The sequence below is a fragment of the Ranitomeya imitator genome, chromosome 1, assembly GCF_032444005.1.
Source record: "Ranitomeya imitator isolate aRanImi1 chromosome 1, aRanImi1.pri, whole genome shotgun sequence".
NCBI classification, from domain to species: Eukaryota; Metazoa; Chordata; class Amphibia; order Anura; family Dendrobatidae; genus Ranitomeya; species Ranitomeya imitator.
Genome location: NC_091282.1, coordinates 1,154,608,700 through 1,154,623,284, shown reverse-complemented (window position 1 = coordinate 1,154,623,284; position 14,585 = coordinate 1,154,608,700).

Below are 14,585 nucleotides of genomic sequence, written 5' to 3'. Positions count from 1 at the left end.
AAAAGCACTACCAAGGACCGCCTGGCGTTGGCGGAACTCGGATACCCAGGAGGAGGCACCTAAGCCAAAGGCTCGGCCCGGAACCAGCTGACGGTGCTGGAACCAGGTGGTGGACCCGAAGGCCCACAGGAGAGGAGAGAACAGCTAGGCCGCGAGGCAGCCGCAGTTACCGAACCCCAACAGTCCTACAGGGGGAGCTGGGCCTACTGGCACTACAGAACCAGCCTTGACTACCAGTTCACGCAGCCCACATAGGAAGCTCCTAAACTGGAGGCACCCTGGAGTTGGCTAACTCGACCGCCCCACGACGGGGCAAGCATAGGCGTCTCAGTGAAGTTGACACAACCCGGAAACAGCTGACGGTGCTGAAACCAGGCTTGGCACGAGGGAGTACCTGTGACAAGAACACTGCCGAGAACCAGCTGGCGGTGCTGGAACCCGGATGCGTTGCCCCAGTGTGCAAGAGCCAATGGCACGACCGAGGACCAGCTGACGGTGCTGGAACCCGGTTACTAAGCTGTAGGTGCCCGCGCTTAAAAGCACTACCAAGGACCGCCTGGCGTTGGCGGAACTCGGATACCCAGGAGGAGGCACCTAAGCCAAAGGCTCGGCCCGGAACCAGCTGACGGTGCTGGAACCAGGTGGTGGACCCGAAGGCCCACAGGAGAGGAGAGAACAGCTAGGCCGCGAGGCAGCCGCAGTTACCGAACCCCAACAGTCCTACAGGGGGAGCTGGGCCTACTGGCACTACAGAACCAGCCTTGACTACCAGTTCACGCAGCCCACATAGGAAGCTCCTAAACTGGAGGCACCCTGGAGTTGGCTAACTCGACCGCCCCACGACGGGGCAAGCATAGGCGTCTCAGTGAAGTTGACACAACCCGGAAACAGCTGACGGTGCTGAAACCAGGCTTGGCACGAGGGAGTACCTGTGACAAGAACACTGCCGAGAACCAGCTGGCGGTGCTGGAACCCGGATGCGTTGCCCCAGTGTGCAAGAGCCAATGGCACGACCGAGGACCAGCTGACGGTGCTGGAACCCGGTTACTAAGCTGTAGGTGCCCGCGCTTAAAAGCACTACCAAGGACCGCCTGGCGTTGGCGGAACTCGGATACCCAGGAGGAGGCACCTAAGCCAAAGGCTCGGCCCGGAACCAGCTGACGGTGCTGGAACCAGGTGGTGGACCCCAAGGCCCACAGGAGAGGAGAGAACAGCTAGGCCGCGAGGCAGCCGCAGTTACCGAACCCCAACAGTCCTACAGGGGGAGCTGGGCCTACTGGCACTACAGAACCAGCCTTGACTACCAGTTCACGCAGCCCACATAGGAAGCTCCTAAACTGGAGGCACCCTGGAGTTGGCTAACTCGACCGCCCCACGACGGGGCAAGCATAGGCGTCTCAGTGAAGTTGACACAACCCGGAAACAGCTGACGGTGCTGAAACCAGGCTTGGCACGAGGGAGTACCTGTGACAAGAACACTGCCGAGAACCAGCTGGCGGTGCTGGAACCCGGATGCGTTGCCCCAGTGTGCAAGAGCCAATGGCACGACCGAGGACCAGCTGACGGTGCTGGAACCCGGTTACTAAGCTGTAGGTGCCCGCGCTTAAAAGCACTACCAAGGACCGCCTGGCGTTGGCGGAACTCGGATACCCAGGAGGAGGCACCTAAGCCAAAGGCTCGGCCCGGAACCAGCTGACGGTGCTGGAACCAGGTGGTGGACCCGAAGGCCCACAGGAGAGGAGAGAACAGCTAGGCCGCGAGGCAGCCGCAGTTACCGAACCCCAACAGTCCTACAGGGGGAGCTGGGCCTACTGGCACTACAGAACCAGCCTTGACTACCAGTTCACGCAGCCCACATAGGAAGCTCCTAAACTGGAGGCACCCTGGAGTTGGCTAACTCGACCGCCCCACGACGGGGCAAGCATAGGCGTCTCAGTGAAGTTGACACAACCCGGAAACAGCTGACGGTGCTGAAACCAGGCTTGGCACGAGGGAGTACCTGTGACAAGAACACTGCCGAGAACCAGCTGGCGGTGCTGGAACCCGGATGCGTTGCCCCAGTGTGCAAGAGCCAATGGCACGACCGAGGACCAGCTGACGGTGCTGGAACCCGGTTACTAAGCTGTAGGTGCCCGCGCTTAAAAGCACTACCAAGGACCGCCTGGCGTTGGCGGAACTCGGATACCCAGGAGGAGGCACCTAAGCCAAAGGCTCGGCCCGGAACCAGCTGACGGTGCTGGAACCAGGTGGTGGACCCCAAGGCCCACAGGAGAGGAGAGAACAGCTAGGCCGCGAGGCAGCCGCAGTTACCGAACCCCAACAGTCCTACAGGGGGAGCTGGGCCTACTGGCACTACAGAACCAGCCTTGACTACCAGTTCACGCAGCCCACATAGGAAGCTCCTAAACTGGAGGCACCCTGGAGTTGGCTAACTCGACCGCCCCACGACGGGGCAAGCATAGGCGTCTCAGTGAAGTTGACACAACCCGGAAACAGCTGACGGTGCTGAAACCAGGCTTGGCACGAGGGAGTACCTGTGACAAGAACACTGCCGAGAACCAGCTGGCGGTGCTGGAACCCGGATGCGTTGCCCCAGTGTGCAAGAGCCAATGGCATGACCGAGGACCAGCTGACGGTGCTGGAACCCGGTTACTAAGCTGTAGGTGCCCGCGCTTAAAAGCACTACCAAGGACCGCCTGGCGTTGGCGGAACTCGGATACCCAGGAGGAGGCACCTAAGCCAAAGGCTCGGCCCGGAACCAGCTGACGGTGCTGGAACCAGGTGGTGGACCCCAAGGCCCACAGGAGAGGAGAGAACAGCTAGGCCGCGAGGCAGCCGCAGTTACCGAACCCCAACAGTCCTACAGGGGGAGCTGGGCCTACTGGCACTACAGAACCAGCCTTGACTACCAGTTCACGCAGCCCACATAGGAAGCTCCTAAACTGGAGGCACCCTGGAGTTGGCTAACTCGACCGCCCCACGACGGGGCAAGCATAGGCGTCTCAGTGAAGTTGACACAACCCGGAAACAGCTGACGGTGCTGAAACCAGGCTTGGCACGAGGGAGTACCTGTGACAAGAACACTGCCGAGAACCAGCTGGCGGTGCTGGAACCCGGATGCGTTGCCCCAGTGTGCAAGAGCCAATGGCACGACCGAGGACCAGCTGACGGTGCTGGAACCCGGTTACTAAGCTGTAGGTGCCCGCGCTTAAAAGCACTACCAAGGACCGCCTGGCGTTGGCGGAACTCGGATACCCAGGAGGAGGCACCTAAGCCAAAGGCTCGGCCCGGAACCAGCTGACGGTGCTGGAACCAGGTGGTGGACCCCAAGGCCCACAGGAGAGGAGAGAACAGCTAGGCCGCGAGGCAGCCGCAGTTACCGAACCCCAACAGTCCTACAGGGGGAGCTGGGCCTACTGGCACTACAGAACCAGCCTTGACTACCAGTTCACGCAGCCCACATAGGAAGCTCCTAAACTGGAGGCACCCTGGAGTTGGCTAACTCGACCGCCCCACGACGGGGCAAGCATAGGCGTCTCAGTGAAGTTGACACAACCCGGAAACAGCTGACGGTGCTGAAACCAGGCTTGGCACGAGGGAGTACCTGTGACAAGAACACTGCCGAGAACCAGCTGGCGGTGCTGGAACCCGGATGCGTTGCCCCAGTGTGCAAGAGCCAATGGCACGACCGAGGACCAGCTGACGGTGCTGGAACCCGGTTACTAAGCTGTAGGTGCCCGCGCTTAAAAGCACTACCAAGGACCGCCTGGCGTTGGCGGAACTCGGATACCCAGGAGGAGGCACCTAAGCCAAAGGCTCGGCCCGGAACCAGCTGACGGTGCTGGAACCAGGTGGTGGACCCCAAGGCCCACAGGAGAGGAGAGAACAGCTAGGCCGCGAGGCAGCCGCAGTTACCGAACCCCAACAGTCCTACAGGGGGAGCTGGGCCTACTGGCACTACAGAACCAGCCTTGACTACCAGTTCACGCAGCCCACATAGGAAGCTCCTAAACTGGAGGCACCCTGGAGTTGGCTAACTCGACCGCCCCACGACGGGGCAAGCATAGGCGTCTCAGTGAAGTTGACACAACCCGGAAACAGCTGACGGTGCTGAAACCAGGCTTGGCACGAGGGAGTACCTGTGACAAGAACACTGCCGAGAACCAGCTGGCGGTGCTGGAACCCGGATGCGTTGCCTTGCCTATTAAAGATTGTCTTCCTAGAGCCCCAACTAGCGGTGTTGGAGCAAAGGGTAAGCAGGGGGAGATGAGTGTAGGCCGAAGCCTGCACTGGAGGCAGCTTTGTGTCTGCGTTGCGTTTGCAGGACACTTTGCCGGCTACACACTGGGGGAACAGCTGGCGTTGCTGAACCCCACTAACACAATGGCGTGTGTTTTTATCTGTGCAGCTAGCACTTGCGGGCAAAAACTTGCGATGTTAGAGCCCGTGTTGAAGCAGGAGGAGGAGGAGAGGAGCAGAGTGTAGGCCGAAGCCTAGTTGAACCAATTTCAAAGGAAACCTTTAACCCCCCCCTCAGGTGTTACAAAGTACAAGAGACACACCTTGTGCAGTATTAATGCTGCACAAGTGAAAGGTTGCTCTATTAATTTGTCTACTTGCACACGCTGAATGAAAGACATACACAATTTACCCCATTCTACAGTCAAACTGTAGTGGATGCGTGACTTGGTTTTTTGATGAGACGCAGCACAGGTGTCCAAAATAACGCCTTGGTGCTTGGCGCAGCTTCCTGAGCGTTGTTATTTGCTGTACAGGAGTCTGCGCTCTTGTGTTATCCCTTGGCAATGCCCTGTTAGCGCTGCCCATCTTATGACCTCATTTCATGTTGGCCGGTGCGGTTAACGATGGCCATAAATCCCAGACCCACAGTGTCTTTTCATAAAGCCACACTGCGGTGCTGGGATTCGTGGCCTTGAGCAGTAAATATTTTGGCCGCTCACACACGTCCTTACACCTGCTTCAGACTGGGCGGCCTCTGCTGATCCCTTCTCGCATGCCGCGGCCATGAGGCTGCACAGTCTGAAGAAGGCGGAAGGAGATGAGTTAAGACAGGCGAAGATATGCACTGCTCGTGCCCATCAATCACACCCTCGCAGTCAAAATAATTAAGACAACGAGGAGCATTTTATTCAGGCAGGGCGGACGAACAGGCGCAAGTAGCCAACCAATGATGTCAGAAGACGGGAAGCGCTACCAAGGGGGGTGCTGCGTATCATTAGAAAGGAAAGTCACACCTCAGGGACAGTGGAATGGTCTCAAAGAGACACATTTTGTACGTGTTGAGTTCCACGTGGGCAAGGAGAAAACGTCAGCCACCTTGTACAAATGCAGCAGTACTGCTGTACAAGGTGGCTGTTATACATAGAAACACCTGGGGGTGGTGGCCAGGCTCCCTTCAATTTCAGTTCATGTGCCTGCGTGGCGTTTGCAGGTCACGTTGCAAGCTGCACAGCAGGGGAACAGCTGGCGGTGCTGAACCCCACTAACACATTGGCTGGTGTTTTTCTCTGTGCAGCTAGCATGTCCGGGCAGAAACTGGCGTTGTTTGAGCCCAGGGTCAGCAGGAGGAGGAGAGGAGCAAAGTGTAGGCCGAAGCCTGCACTGGTGGCAGCTTTTGTTCTGTTGTGCCAGCGTGGCTTGTGCTGGACACGTTGCCGACTACACAGCAGGGGAACAGCTGGCGGTGCTGAACCCCACTAACACATTGGCTGGTGTTTTTCTCTGTGCAGCTAGCATTTCCGGGCAAAAACTAGCGGTGTTTGAGCCCAGGGTCAGCAGGAGGAGTAGAGGAGCAGAGTGTTGGCCAAAGCCTAGTTGAACCAATTTCAAAGGTTACCTTTAACCCCCCCTCAGGTGTTGCAAGGTACAAGAGCCACACCTTGAACAGCATTATTGATGCACAAGTCAAAGGTTGCTCTATTTAATTTTGCTCCTTGCACACGCTGAATTAAACACGTACACTATTTAGCCCATTATACTGTCAAACAGTAGTGGAGGCGTGACTACTAGTCTTTTTAAGGAGACGCAGCACAGGTGTACAAATTTACACCTAGGTGCTGTGTGCAGATTCCTTACCGTTGTTATTTGCAGTACAGGAAACTGCGCTCTTGTGTTATCCCTTGGCAATACCCTGTTAGTGCAGGCCGTCTCATGACCTCATTTCATGTTGGCCGGTGCGGTTAACGATGGCCATAAATCCCAGACCCACAGTGGCTTTTCCTAAAGTCACACTGCGGTGCTGGGATTCGTGGCCTTGTGCAGTAAATATGTTCGCCGCTCACACATGTCCTTACACCTGCTTCAGACTGGGCGGCCTCAGCTGATCCCTTATCGCATGCCGCGGCCATGAGGCCGCACAGTCAGAAGAAGGCGGAAGGAGGGGAGTGAAAACAGGGGAACATATGCACTGCTCGTGCCCATCAATCACACCCTCGCAGTCAAAATATATGAGACAACGGGGGGCGTTGTGTCGGGCAGGGGGGACGCACAGGCACAGCCAGCCAACCAATGATGTCAGGAGACGGGCAGCGCTAACAATGGGGGTGCTGCGTGTCATTAAAAAGGAAAGTCACATCTCAGGGACATTGTAATGGTCTGTAATGAGACACATTTTGTACTTGTTGAGTTCCACGTGTGCAAGGAGAAAAAGTCAGCCACCTTGTACAAATGCAGCAGTACTGCTGTACAAGGTGGCTGTTATACATAGAAACACCTGGGGGGGTGGGGGGCAGGCTCCCTTCAATTTCAGTTCATGTGCCTGCGTGGCGTTTGCAGGTCACGTTGCAAGCTACACAGCAGGGGAACAGCTGGCGTTGCTGAACCCCACTGACACATTGACTGGTGTTTTTCTCTGTGCAGATTGCATGTCCGGGCAAAAACTAGCGGTGTTAGAGCCCAGGGTCAGCAGGAGGAGGAGGAGAGGAGCAAAGCGTAGGCCGAAGCCTGCACTGGTGGCAGCTTTTGGTCGGTTGTGCCAGCGTGGCTTGTGCTGGACACGATGCCGGCTACACAGCGGGGGAACAGCTGGCGGTGCTGAACCCCACTAACACATTGGCTGGTGTTTTTCTCTGTGCAGCTAGCATGTCCGGGCAGAAACTGGCGTTGTTTGAGCCCAGGGTCAGCAGGAGGAGGAGAGGAGCAAAGTGTAGGCCGAAGCCTGCACTGGTGGCAGCTTTTGTTCTGTTGTGCCAGCGTGGCTTGTGCTGGACACGTTGCCGACTACACAGCAGGGGAACAGCTGGCGGTGCTGAACCCCACTAACACATTGGCTGGTGTTTTTCTCTGTGCAGCTAGCATTTCCGGGCAAAAACTAGCGGTGTTTGAGCCCAGGGTCAGCAGGAGGAGTAGAGGAGCAGAGTGTTGGCCAAAGCCTAGTTGAACCAATTTCAAAGGTTACCTTTAACCCCCCCCTCAGGTGTTGCAAGGTACAAGAGCCACACCTTGAACAGCATTAATGATGCACAAGTCAAAGGTTGCTCTATTTAATTTTGCTCCTTGCACACGCTGAATTAAACACGTACACTATTTAGCCCATTATACTGTCAAACAGTTGTGGAGGCGTGACTTGTCTTTTTAACGAGACGCAGCACAGGTGTCAAAATTTGCACCTAGGTACTGGGCGCAGATTCCTGAGCGTTGTTATTTGCTGTACAGGAGTCTGCGCTCTTGTGTTATCCCTTGGCAATACCCTGTTAGTGCAGGCCGTCTCATGACCTCATTTCATGTTGGCCGGTGCGGTTAACGATGGCCATAAATCCCAGACCCACAGTGGCTTTTCCTAAAGTCACACTGCGGTGCTGGGATTCGTGGCCTTGTGCAGTAAATATGTTCGCCGCTCACACATGTCCTTACACCTGCTTCAGACTGGGCGGCCTCAGCTGATCCCTTATCGCATGCCGCGGCCATGAGGCCGCACAGTCAGAAGAAGGCGGAAGGAGGGGAGTGAAAACAGGGGAACATATGCACTGCTCGTGCCCATCAATCACACCCTCGCAGTCAAAATATATGAGACAACGGGGGGCGTTGTGTCGGGCAGGGGGGACGCACAGGCACAGCCAGCCAACCAATGATGTCAGGAGACGGGCAGCGCTAACAATGGGGGTGCTGCGTGTCATTAAAAAGGAAAGTCACACCTCAGGGACATTGTAATGGTCTGTAATGAGACACATTTTGTACTTGTTGAGTTCCACGTGTGCAAGGAGAAAAAGTCAGCCACCTTGTACAAATGCAGCAGTACTGCTGTACAAGGTGGCTGTTATACATAGAAACACCTGGGGGGGTGGGGGGCAGGCTCCCTTCAATTTCAGTTCATGTGCCTGCGTGGCGTTTGCAGGTCACGTTGCAAGCTACACAGCAGGGGAACAGCTGGCGTTGCTGAACCCCACTGACACATTGACTGGTGTTTTTCTCTGTGCAGATTGCATGTCCGGGCAAAAACTAGCGGTGTTAGAGCCCAGGGTCAGCAGGAGGAGGAGGAGAGGAGCAAAGTGTAGGCCGAAGCCTGCACTGGTGGCAGCTTTTGGTCGGTTGTGCCAGCGTGGCTTGTGCTGGACACGATGCCGGCTACACAGCGGGGGAACAGCTGGCGGTGCTGAACCCCACTAACACATTGGCTGGTGTTTTTCTCTGTGCAGCTAGCATGTCCGGGCAGAAACTGGCGTTGTTTGAGCCCAGGGTCAGCAGGAGGAGGAGAGGAGCAAAGTGTAGGCCGAAGCCTGCACTGGTGGCAGCTTTTGTTCTGTTGTGCCAGCGTGGCTTGTGCTGGACACGTTGCCGACTAGTCTACACAGCAGGGGAACAGCTGGCGGTGCTGAACCCCACTAACACATTGGCTGGTGTTTTTCTCTGTGCAGCTAGCATTTCCGGGCAAAAAATAGCGGTGTTTGAGCCCAGGGTCAGCAGGAGGAGGAGAGGAGCAGAGTGTAGGCCGAAGCCTAGTTGAACCAATTTCAAAGGTTACCTTTAACCCCCCCCTCAGGTGTTGCAAGGTACAAGAGCCACACCTTGAACAGCATTAATGATGCACAAGTCAAAGGTTGCTCTATTTAATTTTGCTCCTTGCACACGCTGAATTAAACACGTACACTATTTAGCCCATTATACTGTCAAACAGTTGTGGAGGCGTGACTTGTCTTTTTAACGAGACGCAGCACAGGTGTCAAAATTTGCACCTAGGTACTGGGCGCAGATTCCTGAGCGTTGTTATTTGCTGTACAGGAGTCTGCGCTATTGTGATCCCTTGGCCATGCGCTGTGAGCGCTTCCTGTCTTCTGACCTCATTTCATGTCGGCCGTTGCGGTTAGCGATGGACATGAATCCCAGACCCACAGTGTGTTTTTAAAAAATCACACTGCGGTGCTGGGATTCGTGCCCTGGTGCACTAAATATGTTTGCCGCTCACACATGTCCTTACACCTGCTTCAGACTGGGCGGCCTCATCTGATCCCTTATCGCCTGCCGCGGCCATGAGGACACCCAGTCTGAAGAAGGCGGAAGGAGATGAGTGAACACAGGCAAACATATGCACTGCACATGCCCATCAATCACACCCTCGCTGTCCAAAAAAATAAGACACCGAGGGCCGTTGTTTCGAGCAGGGGAGATGCACAGGCGCAGCCAGCTAACCAATGATGTCAAAAGACGGGCAGCGCTAACAAGGGTGGTGCTGCGTGTCATTACAAAGGAAAGTCACACCTCAGGGACATTGTAATGGTCTCTAATGAGACACATTTTGTACGTGTTGAGTTCCACGTGGGCAAGGAGAAAAAGTCAGCCACCTCGTACAAATGCAGCAGTACTGCTGTACAAGGTGGCTGATATACATAGAAACACCTGTGGGTGGGGGGCAGGCTCCCTTCAATTTCAGTTCATGTGCCTGCGTGGCGTTTGCAGGTCACGTTGCAAGCTACACAGCAGGGGAACAGCTGGCGTTGCTGAACCCCACTGACACATTGACTGGTGTTTTTCTCTGTGCAGATTGCATGTCCGGGCAAAAACTAGCGGTGTTAGAGCCCAGGGTCAGCAGGAGGAGGAGGAGAGGAGCAAAGTGTAGGCCGAAGCCTGCACTGGTGGCAGCTTTTGGTCGGTTGTGCCAGCGTGGCTTGTGCTGGACACGATGCCGGCTACACAGCGGGGGAACAGCAGGCGGTGCTGAACCCCACTAACACATTGGCTGGTGTTTTTCTCTGTGCAGCTAGCATGTCCGGGCAGAAACTGGCGTTGTTTGAGCCCAGGGTCAGCAGGAGGAGGAGAGGAGCAAAGTGTAGGCCGAAGCCTGCACTGGTGGCAGCTTTTGGTCGGTTGTGCCAGCGTGGCTTGTGCTGGACACGTTGCCGACTACACAGCAGGGGAACAGCTGGCGGTGCTGAACCCCACTAACACATTGGCTGGTGTTTTTCTCTGTGCAGCTAGCATTTCCGGGCAAAAACTAGCGGTGTTTGAGCCCAGGGTCAGCAGGAGGAGTAGAGGAGCAGAGTGTAGGCCGAAGCCTAGTTGAACCAATTTCAAAGGTTACCTTTAACCCCCCCCTCAGGTGTTGCAAGGTACAAGAGCCACACCTTGTGCAGCATTAATGCTGCACAAGTAAAAGGTTGCTCTATTTGTTTTGCTCCTTGCACACGCTGACTAAAACACGTACACTATTTAGCCCATTATACTGTCAAACAGTTGTGGAGGCGTGACTTGTCTTTTTAACGAGACGCAGCACAGGTGTCAAAATTTGCACCTAGGTACTGGGCGCAGATTCCTGAGCGTTGTTATTTGCTGTACAGGAGTCTGCGCTATTGTGATCCCTTGGCCATGCGCTGTGAGCGCTTCCTGTCTTCTGACCTCATTTCATGTCGGCCGTTGCGGTTAGCGATGGACATGAATCCCAGACCCACAGTGTGTTTTTAAAAAATCACACTGCGGTGCTGGGATTCGTGCCCTGGTGCACTAAATATGTTTGCCGCTCACACATGTCCTTACACCTGCTTCAGACTGGGCGGCCTCATCTGATCCCTTATCGCCTGCCGCGGCCATGAGGACACCCAGTCTGAAGAAGGCGGAAGGAGATGAGTGAACACAGGCAAACATATGCACTGCACATGCCCATCAATCACACCCTCGCTGTCCAAAAAAATAAGACACCGAGGGCCGTTGTTTCGAGCAGGGGAGATGCACAGGCGCAGCCAGCTAACCAATGATGTCAAAAGACGGGCAGCGCTAACAAGGGTGGTGCTGCGTGTCATTACAAAGGAAAGTCACACCTCAGGGACATTGTAATGGTCTCTAATGAGACACATTTTGTACGTGTTGAGTTCCACGTGGGCAAGGAGAAAAAGTCAGCCACCTCGTACAAATGCAGCAGTACTGCTGTACAAGGTGGCTGATATACATAGAAACACCTGTGGGTGGGGGGCAGGCTCCCTTCAATTTCAGTTCATGTGCCTGCGTGGCGTTTGCAGGTCACGTTGCAAGCTACACAGCAGGGGAACAGCTGGCGTTGCTGAACCCCACTGACACATTGACTGGTGTTTTTCTCTGTGCAGATTGCATGTCCGGGCAAAAACTAGCGGTGTTAGAGCCCAGGGTCAGCAGGAGGAGGAGGAGAGGAGCAAAGTGTAGGCCGAAGCCTGCACTGGTGGCAGCTTTTGGTCGGTTGTGCCAGCGTGGCTTGTGCTGGACACGATGCCGGCTACACAGCGGGGGAACAGCAGGCGGTGCTGAACCCCACTAACACATTGGCTGGTGTTTTTCTCTGTGCAGCTAGCATGTCCGGGCAGAAACTGGCGTTGTTTGAGCCCAGGGTCAGCAGGAGGAGGAGAGGAGCAAAGTGTAGGCCGAAGCCTGCACTGGTGGCAGCTTTTGGTCGGTTGTGCCAGCGTGGCTTGTGCTGGACACGTTGCCGACTACACAGCAGGGGAACAGCTGGCGGTGCTGAACCCCACTAACACATTGGCTGGTGTTTTTCTCTGTGCAGCTAGCATTTCCGGGCAAAAACTAGCGGTGTTTGAGCCCAGGGTCAGCAGGAGGAGTAGAGGAGCAGAGTGTAGGCCGAAGCCTAGTTGAACCAATTTCAAAGGTTACCTTTAACCCCCCCCTCAGGTGTTGCAAGGTACAAGAGCCACATCTTGTGCAGCATTAATGCTGCACAAGTAAAAGGTTGCTCTATTTGTTTTGCTCCTTGCACACGCTGACTAAAACACGTACACTATTTAGCCCATTATACTGTCAAACAGTTGTGGAGGCGTGACTTGTCTTTTTAACGAGACGCAGCACAGGTGTCAAAATTTGCACCTAGGTACTGGGCGCAGATTCCTGAGCGTTGTTATTTGCTGTACAGGAGTCTGCGCTATTGTGATCCCTTGGCCATGCGCTGTGAGCGCTTCCTGTCTTCTGACCTCATTTCATGTCGGCCGTTGCGGTTAGCGATGGACATGAATCCCAGACCCACAGTGTGTTTTCAAAAAATCACACTGCGTGGCTGGGATTCGTGGCCTTGTGCAGTAAATAGGTTTGCCGCTTACACATGTCCTTACACCTGCTCCAGACTGGGCGGCCTCAGCTGATCCCTTATCGCCTACCACGGCCAGGAGGCCGCACAGTCTGAAGAAGGCGGAAGGAGATGAGTTAAGACAGGCGAACATATGCACTGCTCGTGCCCATAAACCACACCCTCGCTGACAAAATAAATATGACAACGAGGGGCGTTGTTTCTAGCAGGGCGGATGCACAGGCGCAGCCAGCTAACCATGATGACAAAAGACGGGAAACGCTACCAAGGGGGGTGCTGCGTATCATTACAAAGGAAAGTCACACCTCAGGGACAGTGGAATGGTCTCAATGAGACACATTTTGTACGTGTTGAGTTCCACGTGGGCAAGGAGAAAAAGTCAGCCACCTTGTACAAATGCAGCAGTACTGCTGTACTAGGTGGCTGTTATACATAGAAACACCTGGGGGGGTGGGGCCAGGTTCCCTTTTAATTTCAGTTCCTGTGCCTGCATGGCGTTTGCAGGTCACGTTGCCGGCTACACAGCAGGGGAACAGCTGGCGTTGCTGAACCCCACTAACACATTGGCTGGTGTTTTTCTCTGTGCAGCTAGCACTTCCGGGCAAAAACTAGCGGTGTTTGAGCCCAGGGTCAGCAGGAGGAGGAGAGGAGCAGAGTGTAGGCCGAAGCCTGCACTGGTGGCAGCTTTTGTTCTGTTGTGCCAGCGTGGCTTGTGCTGGACACGTTGCCGACTACACAGCAGGGGAACAGCTGGCGGTGCTGAACCCCACTGACACATCACCTAGTGTTTTTTTCTGTGTAGACAACACTTCCAGGTGGCAACTGACAGTGTTGAAACCCAGGGAATCAAAGAGGAGCAGAGTGTAGGCCGAAGCCTGCAGTGGAGCAAGTTGAAAGGGAACCTTTAACCCCCCCCCCCAGGCATTTGTTGCTGAAAGAGCCATCTTGTACAGCAGTAATACTGCACATGGAAAATGGTGGCTCCGAAAATTATGCTCCTTGCAAACGCTGAAGTACACACTCATATAATGTGTCCCCTCACACCGTCAAACCATCCCGGAAGTGGGACTTTCCTTTGTAATGTGACACAGCACAGCCGTCATTCCAACCCCCTTGGTGCCGGGCACCACCTCCTCAACGTTGTTTGGTTCTGTCACGGAGCCCGCACTGTAATGTTATCCCTTGGCCATGCACAGTTAGCGGTGCCCGTCTTCTGACATCATGTAGGTGTCAGGCTGGCAGTGCCTGTGCGTCCAAGCTGCCCGAGATCCAACCTTGCAGTGTCATCTAATGTAGTCCCACTGCGGGCCAGGGATCCATGGGCATGCGCAGTGCATATCATCGCCTCTCACTCACCTCCTTCCTGCTTCTTCAGACTGTGCGGCGTCACGGCCGTGGCATGCTATTAGGGATCAGCTGACGCCGCCTAGTCTGAAGAAGCGTGAAGAAGGGGAGTGAGAGGCTAGTATATGCACTGCGCATGGCCATGGATACCAGGCCCACTGTGGGATCACATTAGACGACACTGCGAGGTGTGATTTCGGGCAGCGTGGACGCACAGGCGCAGCCAGGACGACAACAAATGATGTCAGAGGACGGGCAGCGCAAACTGTGCATGGCCAAGGGATAACATAACAGCGCAGGGTCCATGACGGAATCAAACAACGCTAAGGAGGCAGCGCACGGTGCCAAGGGGGTAGCAATGACGGCTGTGCTGCGTCACATTACAAAGGAAAGTCCCACCTCCGGGACGGTTGGACGGTGTGAGGGGACACATTACATGAGTGTGTAGTTCAGCGTTTGCAAGGAGCATAATTTCAAGAGCGACCTTTCCCTTGTGCAGTATTAGTGCTGCACATGGTGGCTCTTTCAGTAACAAACGCCTAGGGGGGGGGGGGGACAGGTCCCCTTACATTTTAGTTGTGCCAGCGTGGCGGTCGCATGACACGTTGCCGGATACACAGCTGGGGATCAGCTGACGTTACTGAACCCCAATAACAGAGGAGCGACTGTTGACTGTGCACACAGCACTTCCAGGCACCAACTGGCGGTGTTAGAGCCCAGGAACAGC